Genomic DNA, 12753 nt, shown 5'->3' with positions numbered 1-12753 from the left:
ACATAGGTCCACAGAAACACTTGTAACATGAATGCTCAACAGCATCCTGACAAGTAACAGCCAAAACCTGGAAATGGCCTAAATTTTCATTAACAGTGAAATGATAAATAATATTTCATGAAATGGAATTTTACTTCAGCAATAACAATAAATGCTTTATTGATGAATGCAAAAACGTGAATGATTCTTGAAATAATCTGAGTTTAAAATGTGATATCATATGACAAAAGGGATTTTTCCAACATCATTAAGGTTACTAATCAATTGATCTGACTTAATCAAAAGGGAGATTATCCTTTTAGACATGACTTAATCTCATGAGCCCTTTAGATCTGGGTCTAGCAGTCAGAGACAGAGAAAATCAGGGTTTTGAAACACAAGGTTTTGACACACCTGACTTTGTACATGGAGTGAACCAGTTGGCTAAGAATCACAGGCAGCCTCCAGAAGCAGAGAGAGGCCCGTCAGCTGACAGCCAGCAAGGAAACAGGGACTTCAGTCCAATAAGTGCAAAGAATTGGATTTGGCTAACAACCTGAATGAGCTTGAAGAAAGACTCTCAGCTCTAGATAAGACGACAGTCCTAACCAACACCTTGATTCTGGTTTTATGGGACCCAGAGCAGAGAATCCAGTCAACCCATATCCAGACTTCTCATCTACAAAACTATGAGCTCATAAATAGGTGTTGTTTTAAGCTGCTAAGTTTGCAGTAACTTGTTTTGCACTAAAGAAAACTAATACACATGGTAAAACTATGGTAAAAGAAATATTGTAAAAATATCAATACCTACCCAGCAGCAATCTATAGAATGGAAGAAAGTGAATAGTAGTGGATGCTGTAGGAGTCTCACTTGTCTTGGCACTCACCATGCCAGTACATGACCATAGTAGTGAGAAAAAGAAAAGCAGCTCCTGATAGCTGGGAGATTGACTGGTACTATCCAATAAGACACACTGTCCTTCTGTTGATCATAACCAGTTTCACAGAACACCAATAGTGGACAAGTCTACTCCATGACAGTGACGGATCAAAATGAACACAAGACCACTTGGTGATGATGTCTGAACTCAGACAAAAACAAGAACATTGTCTAAACTCCCAAAGTGAACAAACATCTCTATCTGGGCTAATATAAGTGAGAATTACTTCTTTACCAATTACAGCAGCTCCTGATAGCTGGGAGATTGACTGGTACTATCCAATAAGACACACTGTCCTTCTGTTGATCATAACCAGTTTCACAGAACACCAATAGTGGACAAGTCTACTCCATGACAGTGACGGATCAAAATGAACACAAGACCACTTGGTGATGATGTCTGAACTCAGACAAAAACAAGAACATTGTCTAAACTCCCAAAGTGAACAAACATCTCTATCTGGGCTAATATAAGTGAGAATTACTTCTTTACCAATTACAGCTGTAGCTTGCTTTTGTTCTTCCCTCCTTCAAGGTAAGAATTCTAGGCCGGGAGCAGTGGTGGCTCATGCCTGTAATCCCAGCACTTTGGGAAGACGAGGTGGGCAGATCATGATGTCAGGAGTTCGAGACCAGCCTGACCAACATGGTGAAACCCCCATCTCTACTAAAAATACAAAAATTAGCCGAGCATGGTGGCACGAGCCTGTAATCCCAGCTACTCAGGAGGCTGAGGCAGGAAAATCACTTGAACCTGGGAAGCAGAGGTTGTAGTGAGCCAAGATCGTGCCTCTGCACTCCAGCCTGGGTGACAGAGCGAGACTCCATCTCAAAAAAAAAAAAAAAAAAAAGAATTCTAAAGATATCCAGACATAGGATGATCCATGTTTTCTGGCAACAGAAAATCCCAGAGCAAATCTCCACTTCCTAGAACCTCTTCCTTGTTACCTGACATGAGACCAAATCCTGTAAATCCTTTCTAATACTTGCTTACTGAGATGCTCCACAGTTCCCCCACAGCATGCACTCTCACGCACTGTGATGAGTCAATCAACAGAGAGTTCTTCAACCACAGGAGGGCTCCTGTTATCCTACTTACCCTCTGCCTGGGTGCTTTCTCCTAGATTTGCTTACTGGCATGGGGAAGGGTAGAAATAAACTGTTGGGGAGTTAACAAACTTACAAAAAGTCCTCATTCAATGGGAGGAGGTGGAGGATAAATCTCCAAGCTTCCTCACCCCTTAAGGGAGATAACTCAGAGATCTCCAATGGAATGGGGCCTCAAAATGTATGGATGGGCTTCAATCAACTTCTGCAGACCAGGTCTTCATAAAGGCTGAACAGGCAGGCCTCCATAACAACTGTTTCAGCACTGACCGAGTGATGAAGTTAAATATTAAAAGCTGAGACAGCCAGTGCCCTTATACAAAGGCTGGAATGTAACAAAAGCCCATCAAGAGTTTTGCCTAGGCCTCTCCTGGGCCTTGAAGCATGACGAGATAATGAAGGAATTCTTAACAGGACCCGTTTAAGATTAAACAACTTTTACTGGGGGTCTGAAGAAATTCCCCAGGCCTCTGCAAACAAGTTTATTGGGTCTGAAGGAACTCCCCACACCTCCATGATTTGGCAGGGGAGAAGATAAGGCAATCATCCCAGCACCTGGACCCATTTAGATTAAGTAAATGTACTGAGGCTCCAGAGGAAGGTCTTCTGGACTCAGATCTTAGTTATAGATTAGAAGAAGTTAATCACTTATCACTTTAGATGAATGTACACTTACACGTATACATATACCTTAGAAGGTATATAAGCTCTGGAAAACTTTATAATTTTGAGTTTGTCTGGTGATATTTTACAGGCCTTCTCCCTGTACCTGGTTACAGGAATAAACTCCCCTCCTTCCCAGTTCATCTGCATCCCATTACTGGCCCACAGGAATAAACAGCCCAGCCCTGGGTTTGATCCTGGAACAAACTGACCTTAAAAAAAGGAGATTATCACTAACAGCAGCCAGAGAGAAAGGCTGGGTCACACACAAAGGGAAGCCCATCAGACTAACAGCGGGTATCTCGGCAGAAACCCTACAAGCCAGAAGAGAGTGGGGTCCAATATTCAACATTCTTAAAGAAAAGAATTTTCAACCCAGAATTTCATATCTAGCCAAACTAAGCTTCATAAGTGAAGAAGAAACAAAATCCTTTACAGACAAGCAAATGCTGAGAGATTTTGTCACCACCAGGCCTGCCTTACAAGAGCTCCTGAAGGAAGCACTAAACATGGAAAGGAATAATCAGTATCAGCCACTGCAAAAACATGCGAGATTGTAAAGCCCATCGATGCTAGGAAGAAACTGCATCAACTAATGGGCAAAACAACCAGCTAACATCATAATGACAGGATCCAATTCACACATAACAATATTAACTTTAAATGTAAATGGGCTAAATGCCCCAATTAAAAGACACAGACTGGCAAATTGGATAAAAAGTCAAGACCCATCAGTGTGCTGTATTCAAGAGACCCATATCACATGCAGAGACACACATAGGCTCAAAATAAAGGGATAGAGGAAGATCTAGCAAGTGAATGGAAAGCAAAAAAAAGCAGGAGTTGCAATCCTAGTCTCTGATAAAACAGACTTTAAACCAACAAAGATCAAAAGAGACAAAGAAGGCCATTACATAATGGTAAAGGGATCAATTCAACAAGAGCTAACTATCCTAAATATATATGCAACCAATACAGGAGCACCCAGATTCATAAAGCAAGTGCTGAGAGACCTAAAAAGAGACTTAGACTACCACACTATAACAATGGGAGACTTTAACAACCCACTGTCAACATTAGACAGATCAATGAGACAGAAAGTTAACAAGGATATCCAGGAATTGAACTCAGCTCTGCACCAAACAGACCTAATAGACATCTACAGAACTCTCCACCACAAATCAACAGAATATAAATTCTTCTCAGCATCACATTGCACTTATTCCAAAATTGACCACATAGTTGGAAGTAAAGCACTCCTCAGCAAATGTAAAAGAATGGTAAACTAGTTCAACCATTGTGGAAGTCAGTGTGGCGATTCCCCAGGGATCTAGAACTAGAAATACCATTTGACCCAGCAATCCCATTACTGGGTATATACCGAAAGGATTATAAATTATGCTACTATAAAGACACATGCACACGTATGTTTACTGCAGCACTATTCACAATAGCAAAGACTTGAAACCAACCCAAATGTCCATCAATGATAGACTGGATTAAGAAAATGTGGCACATATACACTATGGAATACTATGCAGCCATAAAAAAGGATGAGTTCATGTCCTTTGTAGCAACATGGATGAAGCTGGAAACCATCATTCTGAGCAAACCATCACAAGGACATGCTCTCACTCACTGGTGAGAACTGAACAATGAGAACACTTGGACACAGGGCTAGGAACATCAGACACTGGGGCCTGTCCTGGGGTGGGGGATGGGGGAAGGGTAGCATTAGGAGAAATACCTAATGTAAATGACGAGTTAATGGGTGCGGCAAACCAACACAGCACATGTATACCTATGTAACAAACCTGCATGTTGTGCACATGTACCCTAGAACTTAAAGTATAATAAAAAAAAAAAAAAAGGAGATTATCCTGGATTATCTGAGTGAGCCCAGTATAATCACAAGGATCTTTAAAATGTATAAGAGGAGGCGGAAGAGTCAGTACACACTGAAGCCATGTGAGAAAGACTCAAATGGCTTTGCTGGCTTTGAAAATGGAAGGGGACAACAAGCCAAGGAATAGGGATAACCTCTAGAAGATGGAGAAAGAAAGAATATGAACTCTCCCCTAGAGCCCCTAGAAAGTGATATAGGAGTTAAGAAGATATCACTTAGGCAGATAGTAAGGGTATGGGAATCCTCAGTAAGGCTTTTCTTTTCAATGAAAAGCAGCCCCAAATCATTTCCTAACAAAGAGCAGCCTGTAAAGTCGAGCTGTAGACATAGAATAGACAAGCAAGCTGGGAGCTTCCGTGGGTGAATGACGGCAGGAACTAGGGACTAGTACCATGTTCAAGATGGCGGCTCCATCTACCCTTCTCTGCCTTACGTGTACAGTAAGGAGCAGACAAGATGGCACTGACCAAGGGGAGAGTTCATTTGCATAAGATTACGGTGGGGCGACCAGTCTTCCCCTTGTGCTATGTAAACATCATACCTGATTGAACCAATCTGTGAGCCCCACTAAATCAGACACCACCTCCTCAAACTGGACTATAAAATCTGGCACATTCACTGCCAGCTGGTCTTTTCTGCTCAGAAGACCGCTCTCTATAGAGAGAGCTGTTTTTCTTTCTCTTTTCTTCTGCCTATTAAGCCTCCACCCCTAAACTCTTCATGCGTGTCTGTGTCCTAAATTTTCCTGGTGCAAGACTACGAACCCCAGGTATATACACCAGACAACATAGCCGCTTCAAAAGGAATGCAGCACTGTTGACCATTTGATTATATCCCAGTGAGGCTCATTATGTTTTTATGTTATGTATGTATGTATGTATGTATGTATGTATGTATGTATGTATGTATTTAGTAGAGATGTTACTCTACTCTACTCTCTATGTTACTCAGGCTGATCTCAAACTATTGTCCTCAAGCTATCCTCCCACCTCAGCCTCCCAAAGCTCTAGGATTATAGGCATGAGCCACTGTACCCACCCAAGACCCACTTTGAAATTCTGTCCTATAGAACTGTAAAATAAAAAAACTGTGTGGTTTTCAAGCCACTAAGCTTGTGGTAATTTGTTATAGCAGCAATAGAAAGCTAATACAGTTACTTATATACACAAGATGGACCAAAGTGAACTAATACAAGTTAAATATCCCTAATCTGAAAATCTGAAATCTGAAATGCTCCAAAATCCAAGACTTTTGAGCACTGACATAATATCACAAGTGGGAAATTCCACACATAAGTACTTAACACAAACTTCGTTTCATGTACAAAGTTATTAAAAATACTGTTTAAAATTACCTTCAGGCTATGTGTATAAGGTATTTATAAGGCATAAATGAATTTTGTGTTTAGACTTGGGCCCCAGCCTCAAGATATCTTATTATGTATATGCAAATATTCCAAAATTTTTTAAAAATCTAAAATCTGTGAAACACTTCTGGTCCCACGCATTTCACATAAGGGATACTCAACCTCTAGAACGGACGGAGAAAAAGAAATAGTGATAACAAATAATTAGAGTTTTATTGAAAGGAAAAGAAAGGAGGAGGGAAAATACTGTTTTGTGAAAGAAACTGAGTTCACACTTAGGATGACTACAGGGTTATATCACTGCATCCAATGTCTAACAAGCAGTTTGAAAAATGAGAATAAAGCATAGGTGAGCAGTTAATTACACAGATATAAACATAGGGGACAAGTCCGTAATCTTAAATTAAATTGATTTCCTGAAGAGGAGTTTATACAAAAGATCAGGAAAACAGAGACAAACATGAACATTTTGAGGACAGGACAAGGAACAGTGAGGTAGGAGAACCAGTCAGTGCAGTAATACAGAAGTCAAGAAAGAACAAAGTTGCAAAATGCAGCTGTTTCTCAAAAGTTCTAATTGCAGCCATAAAGAACAGCCTAATAAATGTTTATTCAGGTTGAACAATTAGTGTCATAAACCCTTCAAGACTTCACAGTAGAGGAGTGGAGGAAGTAATGCTTATCTTATGTAAAAACAAGCCTTAGCAGTTCCCCCTCACTTGCTCCTACATCCCTGGGAGCCATCTTTATTTTTACTCCACACCCACCTGGCCACAGAATTTAGCCTTCTTTAAATTCATCTGAAATAATGCACCTATGCAGGGCATTAATGAACAATGCAGATTTACTGAAGCTTTTTAAGAATATGAAGTGGTGGAATTATAAATCACAGCCTCCATAAAACAACTTAAATACTCCAGTTAGATACAGAACCTATAGTCTCCCAAAAGCTCCCTTCTCAGCCATATCACGCTGGTGATTCTCTTTATTCTCTCCATCCTTAGTTCGTTTGTTCTTTCTTTCCTTTTTTTTTTTTTTTTTTTCTGAGACAGGGTCTCACTCTGTCACCCAGGCTGGAGTGCAGTGGTGCAATCTGGGATCACTGCAACCTCCGCCTCCCAAGCTGAAGGGATCCTCCCACCTCAGCCTCCTGAGTAGCTGGGGCTACGGGCATGCATCACCACACTCAGCTGATTTTATTTTTGTTTTGTTTGTTTGTTTGTTTTCTAGAGGCAGGGTTTTGCCATGTTACCCAGACTGGTCTTGAACTCCTGGAATCAAGAGATCTGCCTGCCTTGACCTTCCAAAGTGCTGGGATTACAGGCAATGTGAGCCACTGCACCCAGCCTGGATTTTCTCTAGCACTTTAAACTTCATCACCTTCCAAGTGGTGAACAAGAATTAAAGTGCTCTAAAATTCCATTGTCCCGAGTGGTAGATAGTAGTCATATGTGCTACTGAGCACTTGAAATGTGGCTGGTCCAAACCAAAATGTGCTGGAAGTATGAAATACACACTGGATTTCCAAGATTTTGTATAAAAAAAGGATGTTAAAGTATTTCATTAACAACTTTTTATATTGATTGCATGTTGAAACGATAATATTTTGGTTATACTGAGTTAAATAAATATATTATTAAAATTAATTTCACCTTTTTTTTTTTGAGACAGAGACTCACTCTGTTGCCCAGGCTGGACTGCAGTGGCATGATCTCAGCTCACTGGAACCTCTGCCTCGCTGGTTCAAGCCATTCTCCTGCCTCAGCCTCCTGAGCAGCTGGGATTACAGGTGCCCGCCACCACGCCCTGCCAATTTTTTTTTATTTTTAGTAGAGATGGGGTTTCATCATGTTGGCCAGGCTGGTCTTGAACTCCTGACCTCAAGTGATTCGCCTGCCTTGGCCTCCCAAAGTGCTGGGATTAGAGGCATGAGCCACCACACCCAGCCTCATTTCACCTTTTTAATGTAACTAGCAGAAAATTTAAAGTAGCTTCCATGGCTTATATTATATTCCTATTGGACAGCACTGTTCTGGAAATAAAAAGAACTTCATGTTAATAAGACTAACCCTCCATGGAAGGCAGTTTAAGAATAATCTTCTAAGAGGCTAATCAAATTACTTCTTACAAAAAGAAAACAAAACACAGAAACTTTGACCCAAAAGGGATTCAAAAGCCAGGTGTTAAACGAGCAAAATATTTCTCCATCTCATTACACATGCTACCTCTTTATAAAGAATTTTGCCCCATGCCAATTATCAGTACTGGGAAAGAAGAGGAGTCATGGCTGGTGTCCAGGTGGCCCAGTTCTGTGAACCTCTATCCATTTAGGAGACAGCAGAGAAAAGCTGATAGCCCTGGAAGTCAAGCAACCTACAGGGGAACTGAATCTATAACCACAGCCTCATTAGCATAGCCTATAGCTCCCATTGCATCCTGTAGTTAATTCCCTTATCATCAACACAAATCACACTATAATTACTTGTGTAATTAATTATCTCCACCACACAAGGCTGTGAGCTTTGTGAGGGCAGGGATCCATGTCTGTCTTGTCATCCACATATCCACAATACCCAGTAACATGCAGAGTAAGTGCTCAATAAGTATTTATTAAATGGATATTTAATGAAAATCAAATTAACTAGTTTTTCTGCTCAGTGCATCTGGAACCATATATCTATCAATGAACTTCCTAGTTTGAAAATGCTATATAACCTATTCCTTATGGAAGAGCTAGAAAAGTGACAACTGATGACTATATATAAATGATTATTCTAATGATAGTAGGTTATATTAATAAAAATATTAATAGCTAACTTTTACTAAGTGTTTGTCAGGTAATAGGTGTTGTGCTAACCATTTAACCATCTTTAAACATCTTTCACTTACTCATCACCACAATTTACCACGTAGGTACTACTGTCATTCCCATTTCACAGATGGGGAGATTGAGACTTAGACAATTTAAGCAATTTGCACAAAGACACTCAAAGAGCAAGGGGTGGTGCAAGGATTTAAATTTAATCTGACACTAGAACATGAGGCTTAACTATGCAAGATGATTCTTCACAGACACATGACTAAGTAACACCAATTGACACGAACTGACATTGTTGATCACTCCTTCCTCCTTTAAACATTGTTTTCACCTGGCTTTTAGAAGACTGTACATTCCTTGACCCATCCTATGTCATTAGCTGCTTCTTCTAAGTCTCCACTGCTGGTTTCTCTTTCTCGCCCCCCCAAGTCACGTGACTTGATTATCTAGGCCATCCTAAAATACACAAAAAACACCTCCCAAAAATTGCCCCTGGGAAATGGAAGGCATTTATCCATAGGTGCTCATTCCCCATTGGTGGATCATTGCCTGGGGGTGTTAACGCCACCAAACTTTCCAAGGGCCAGGTGTGTGTGTGTGTAGGTCTGTGTGTGTGTGTGTGTGTGTGTCAGGAGTGATGGCATCTCAACCCTATCTGAGCACTGTTCCTGAAAAGGATACTTGCTGATGTTCACAAAACAATGTCAGTGTTCTATCAGGCCAATTTCCTCCAGTTGATACAATATACGGTAGGACCAGTGGAATTCCATGGTCATGTGTCATTGTCACACCTCTTTTACCATAAAGTGTGTCCTTTAGCTGGAGGCAATACTTCAGAAAATCATGTGTTTGGGCTGGGTGTCGTGGCTCATGCCTGTAATTGCACCACTTTAGGAGGCTGAGGTGGGCAGATCACTTGAGGTTAGGAGTTCACAACCAGCCTGGCCAACATGGTGAAACCATGTCTCTACCAAAAATACAAAAAAATTAGCCAGGTGTAGTGGTGGGCACCTGTAATCCCAGCTACTGGGGAGGCTGAGGCAGGAGAATGGCTTGAACCTGGGAGGCAGAGGTTGTGCCACTGCATTCCAGCCTGGGCAACAGAGTGAGACTCTGTGTCAAAGAAGGAAGAAAGGAAGGAAGGAAGGAAGGAAGGAAGGAAGGAAGGAAGGAAGAGAGGGATGGAGGGAGGGAGGGAAAGAGAGAAAGAAAGAGGAAGGAAGGAAGGGAGGGAGGGAGGGAGGAGATGGAAGGAAGGAAGGAAGGGAAAGAAAGAAAAAAGAAAGGAATGAAGGAGGAAAGAAAGAAAAAAGAAAAGAAGGAAGGAAAAGAGAGAGAGAGAAAGAAAGGAAAGAAGGAAAAGGGAGAAAGAAAGAGAAAGGAAGGAAGGAAGAGAAAGAGAGAAAGAAAGAAAGAAAAAGAAAGAAAGAAAGAAAGAAAGAAAAAGAAAGAAAGAAAGAGAGAAAGAAAGAAAGAAAGTCAATCATGTGTTTGTAACTCTATTATATAATGGTACTGGCAGAGGCACCATGAACAAGACCAGTCATATCAAGGGAAGTGTCAGTTCCGTAAGTACAAACCACGGCTCTCTCCAGGAAGGAAGGACTTTTGTGTAATTGCTCTCCTTATGGAATTTACCATCAATCTTTGCTGCTGATGGGCTGGACATCCAAAGAGGCAGTAGTCATATCGGCTTTAGTAAGAAAGAGCCTTAATTGTTGGGCCATGCACATGTCCTCCCCTTAATATCACTAAGAAAGTCCTTGTTGTCATCTGACTGCAAAGTAACCCACTTCCAGAGTTCTGAGGAGCTGCATTCTAGACTTTCTTCTTACATTAAATTTCTTAGCTTGGTTTCCCTCAAAACCTGAGACAACTAACTTATGTGGGGACAGGTAATTTGGGATGTGATCCTAGTGAGAAACAATGAGAGAATGGAAGGGAGAATATAGACATAATACAAGAATGTGTTATTGAAATTGCTGTTGTGAGAAACCAGAACTCAATTTCACTGGGACTTTTTGAAAAACACACAGAATGGCCTACAAAACTATCTTGCTCAAGTGTAAGAAGCAAGAGCATTTATCCATCAGTGACTGTCACCCCTTGGTTGAAGGGCCCAGATGTGTTGACTTACCAGCACTTCAAAGCTGTGCAGGACAGGAGCTGAGAGAGCTACTGCTGGAATGTGTGAAGTCCAAAGAACCTCAGGGAAGAAAGCAAAGAGGCCTGGTAAATGTGGGAGAGGAGAAGCTGTCAGGGAGAAGAATGTGGAAGATTGCATGAAACTGCCCCCCACAACCAAGTCAGAAATGAGAGGTGATGCTCAGAAGATGTGAATGAAGACACCAAAGGTTTCTGATACTACAGGATTATTAATTTCTTAAAAATTTAAAACCAATTCATAGGACCAGGCACAGTGGCTCACGCCTATAATCCTAGCACTTTGGGAGGCCGAGATGGGTGGATCACTTGGGGTCAGGAGTTCGAGACCACCCTGGCCAATAAGGTGAAACCCCATCTCTACTAAAAATACAAAAATTAGCTGGACATGGTGACAGGCGCCTATAATCCCAGCTACTTGGTAGGCTGAGACAGGAGAATGGCTTGAACCCAGGAGGCAGGGGTTGCAGTGAGCTGAGATGCGCCACTGCACTCCAGCCTGAGCGACAGAGTGAGCCTCTGCCTCAATCAGTCAATCAATAAAAAAAAATTCATAGCTGCAAGTCTTTAATTTTGTTTACCACATGGTTATCACAGGAGTAAATGGGAAGTATTGTAAGAGAGTCTATATTTATTAAACACCTACTCTATAATAAGTACTACTCCAGACAGTCTCTCTTACATTTCACATTTGACATGTAAAAATATTTCACTGACATGGTAGTCAGAGAAGAGCCAGGTGACATTTGAGCAGTGACTGGAAAAAAATGAGGAAGCAAGCTCTGTGGACATCTGAGAGGGCAGTGTTCCATGCAGAAGGAACTACAGCTACAAAGCACTGACGCTTGCTCTGCTTGGGGGCAATTAGAAAAGCTCTGAAGTGTAGCTTGGATGTGACCCATCAAGAGTAAGTTCAGTCTTAAAAGTCAGGGTAAGAATTTTGAACTTTAATCTGAGTAAAATGGTAAACCACTAAAAGGTTCTGCACAGAGGACTGGCATATTCAAGTTCTAATGGTATCACTCTAGCTGCTGAATGCAACTATGTAGAGAAATAAAGGGAATGCAGAAAGCTATGCTCACGGCTACTGCAATTGTCCAGGCATGAGCAAATGGTACCTTGTAACACCTCTTGTACCTTAAGTTGTTTTATACTGCCATTTACTTTCTCATGGAAACCCCTAATTTCTTCAGGGCAGGGAGCTCATACGCACAGTTTATGATATGACCTATACATATGCCCATTTAATAGATACTTGATAAATAACCATCATATAAATGGCTAACAGTAGTACTAAATTCACATTATACAGTGATGATATGGCATCACTGAAAGGTTTTGTCATCTACTATCTCTTTAGGAAATTTAAGTTCTCTAAGCCTTAATTTCAACATTCCTAAATGTTGCTAACACCAGCCTAACAAGGTTGGCAAGTATTAAATGAAAATGTCTACCCAGACCTTTTTTTCTCACCACCAAAGTAGTGCCTTGCTTTATTACAAACCCTCAATCACAATACAAGACACAAATGCTACCCTTTCTGAAGAGTGCCTGTAAAATTTTAAAAGTTGTCCGTAACTGACTAGATTCTAACATATATATTAATCCAATTCATCCCTTTCTGGTATTCAAGGCATGCTTTCAAAAATTATCCATCTTCGTTACAGTAATATTTTCCTTAATTATTCTCTGAAAACAGCTCATCCCCAGACCGTCTTGGTTTTTACATTATTACATCTCAGTGGTGATAGATGTGGCCCTAAATGCGGGGAAAACCTTTTACAAAAGTTTTGATGGCTGGTCCTCAA

At 40.9% G+C, this 12753-nt stretch overlaps 1 long non-coding RNA gene across 2 annotated transcripts in view; it reads right to left on the bottom strand.

Moving 5' to 3' along the window:
* Positions 1–12753, bottom strand: part of LOC134761647 (uncharacterized) — a 350936-nt gene that overhangs the window by 337641 nt on the left and 542 nt on the right. Inside the window, exon 2 of one of the 2 annotated variants that reach the window (XR_010140563.1) lies at positions 10920–11011. This is a non-coding gene — a long non-coding RNA (uncharacterized LOC134761647). Of the gene's footprint in view, positions 1–10919; positions 11095–12753 lie in introns of those variants that run through there. The other variant, XR_010140564.1, reaches the window with a different exon arrangement.

The sequence above is a fragment of the Pongo abelii genome, chromosome 5, assembly GCF_028885655.2.
Source record: "Pongo abelii isolate AG06213 chromosome 5, NHGRI_mPonAbe1-v2.0_pri, whole genome shotgun sequence".
Lineage (NCBI taxonomy): Eukaryota > Metazoa > Chordata > Mammalia > Primates > Hominidae > Pongo > Pongo abelii.
This window is presented reverse-complemented; position numbering and strand designations above follow the sequence as displayed.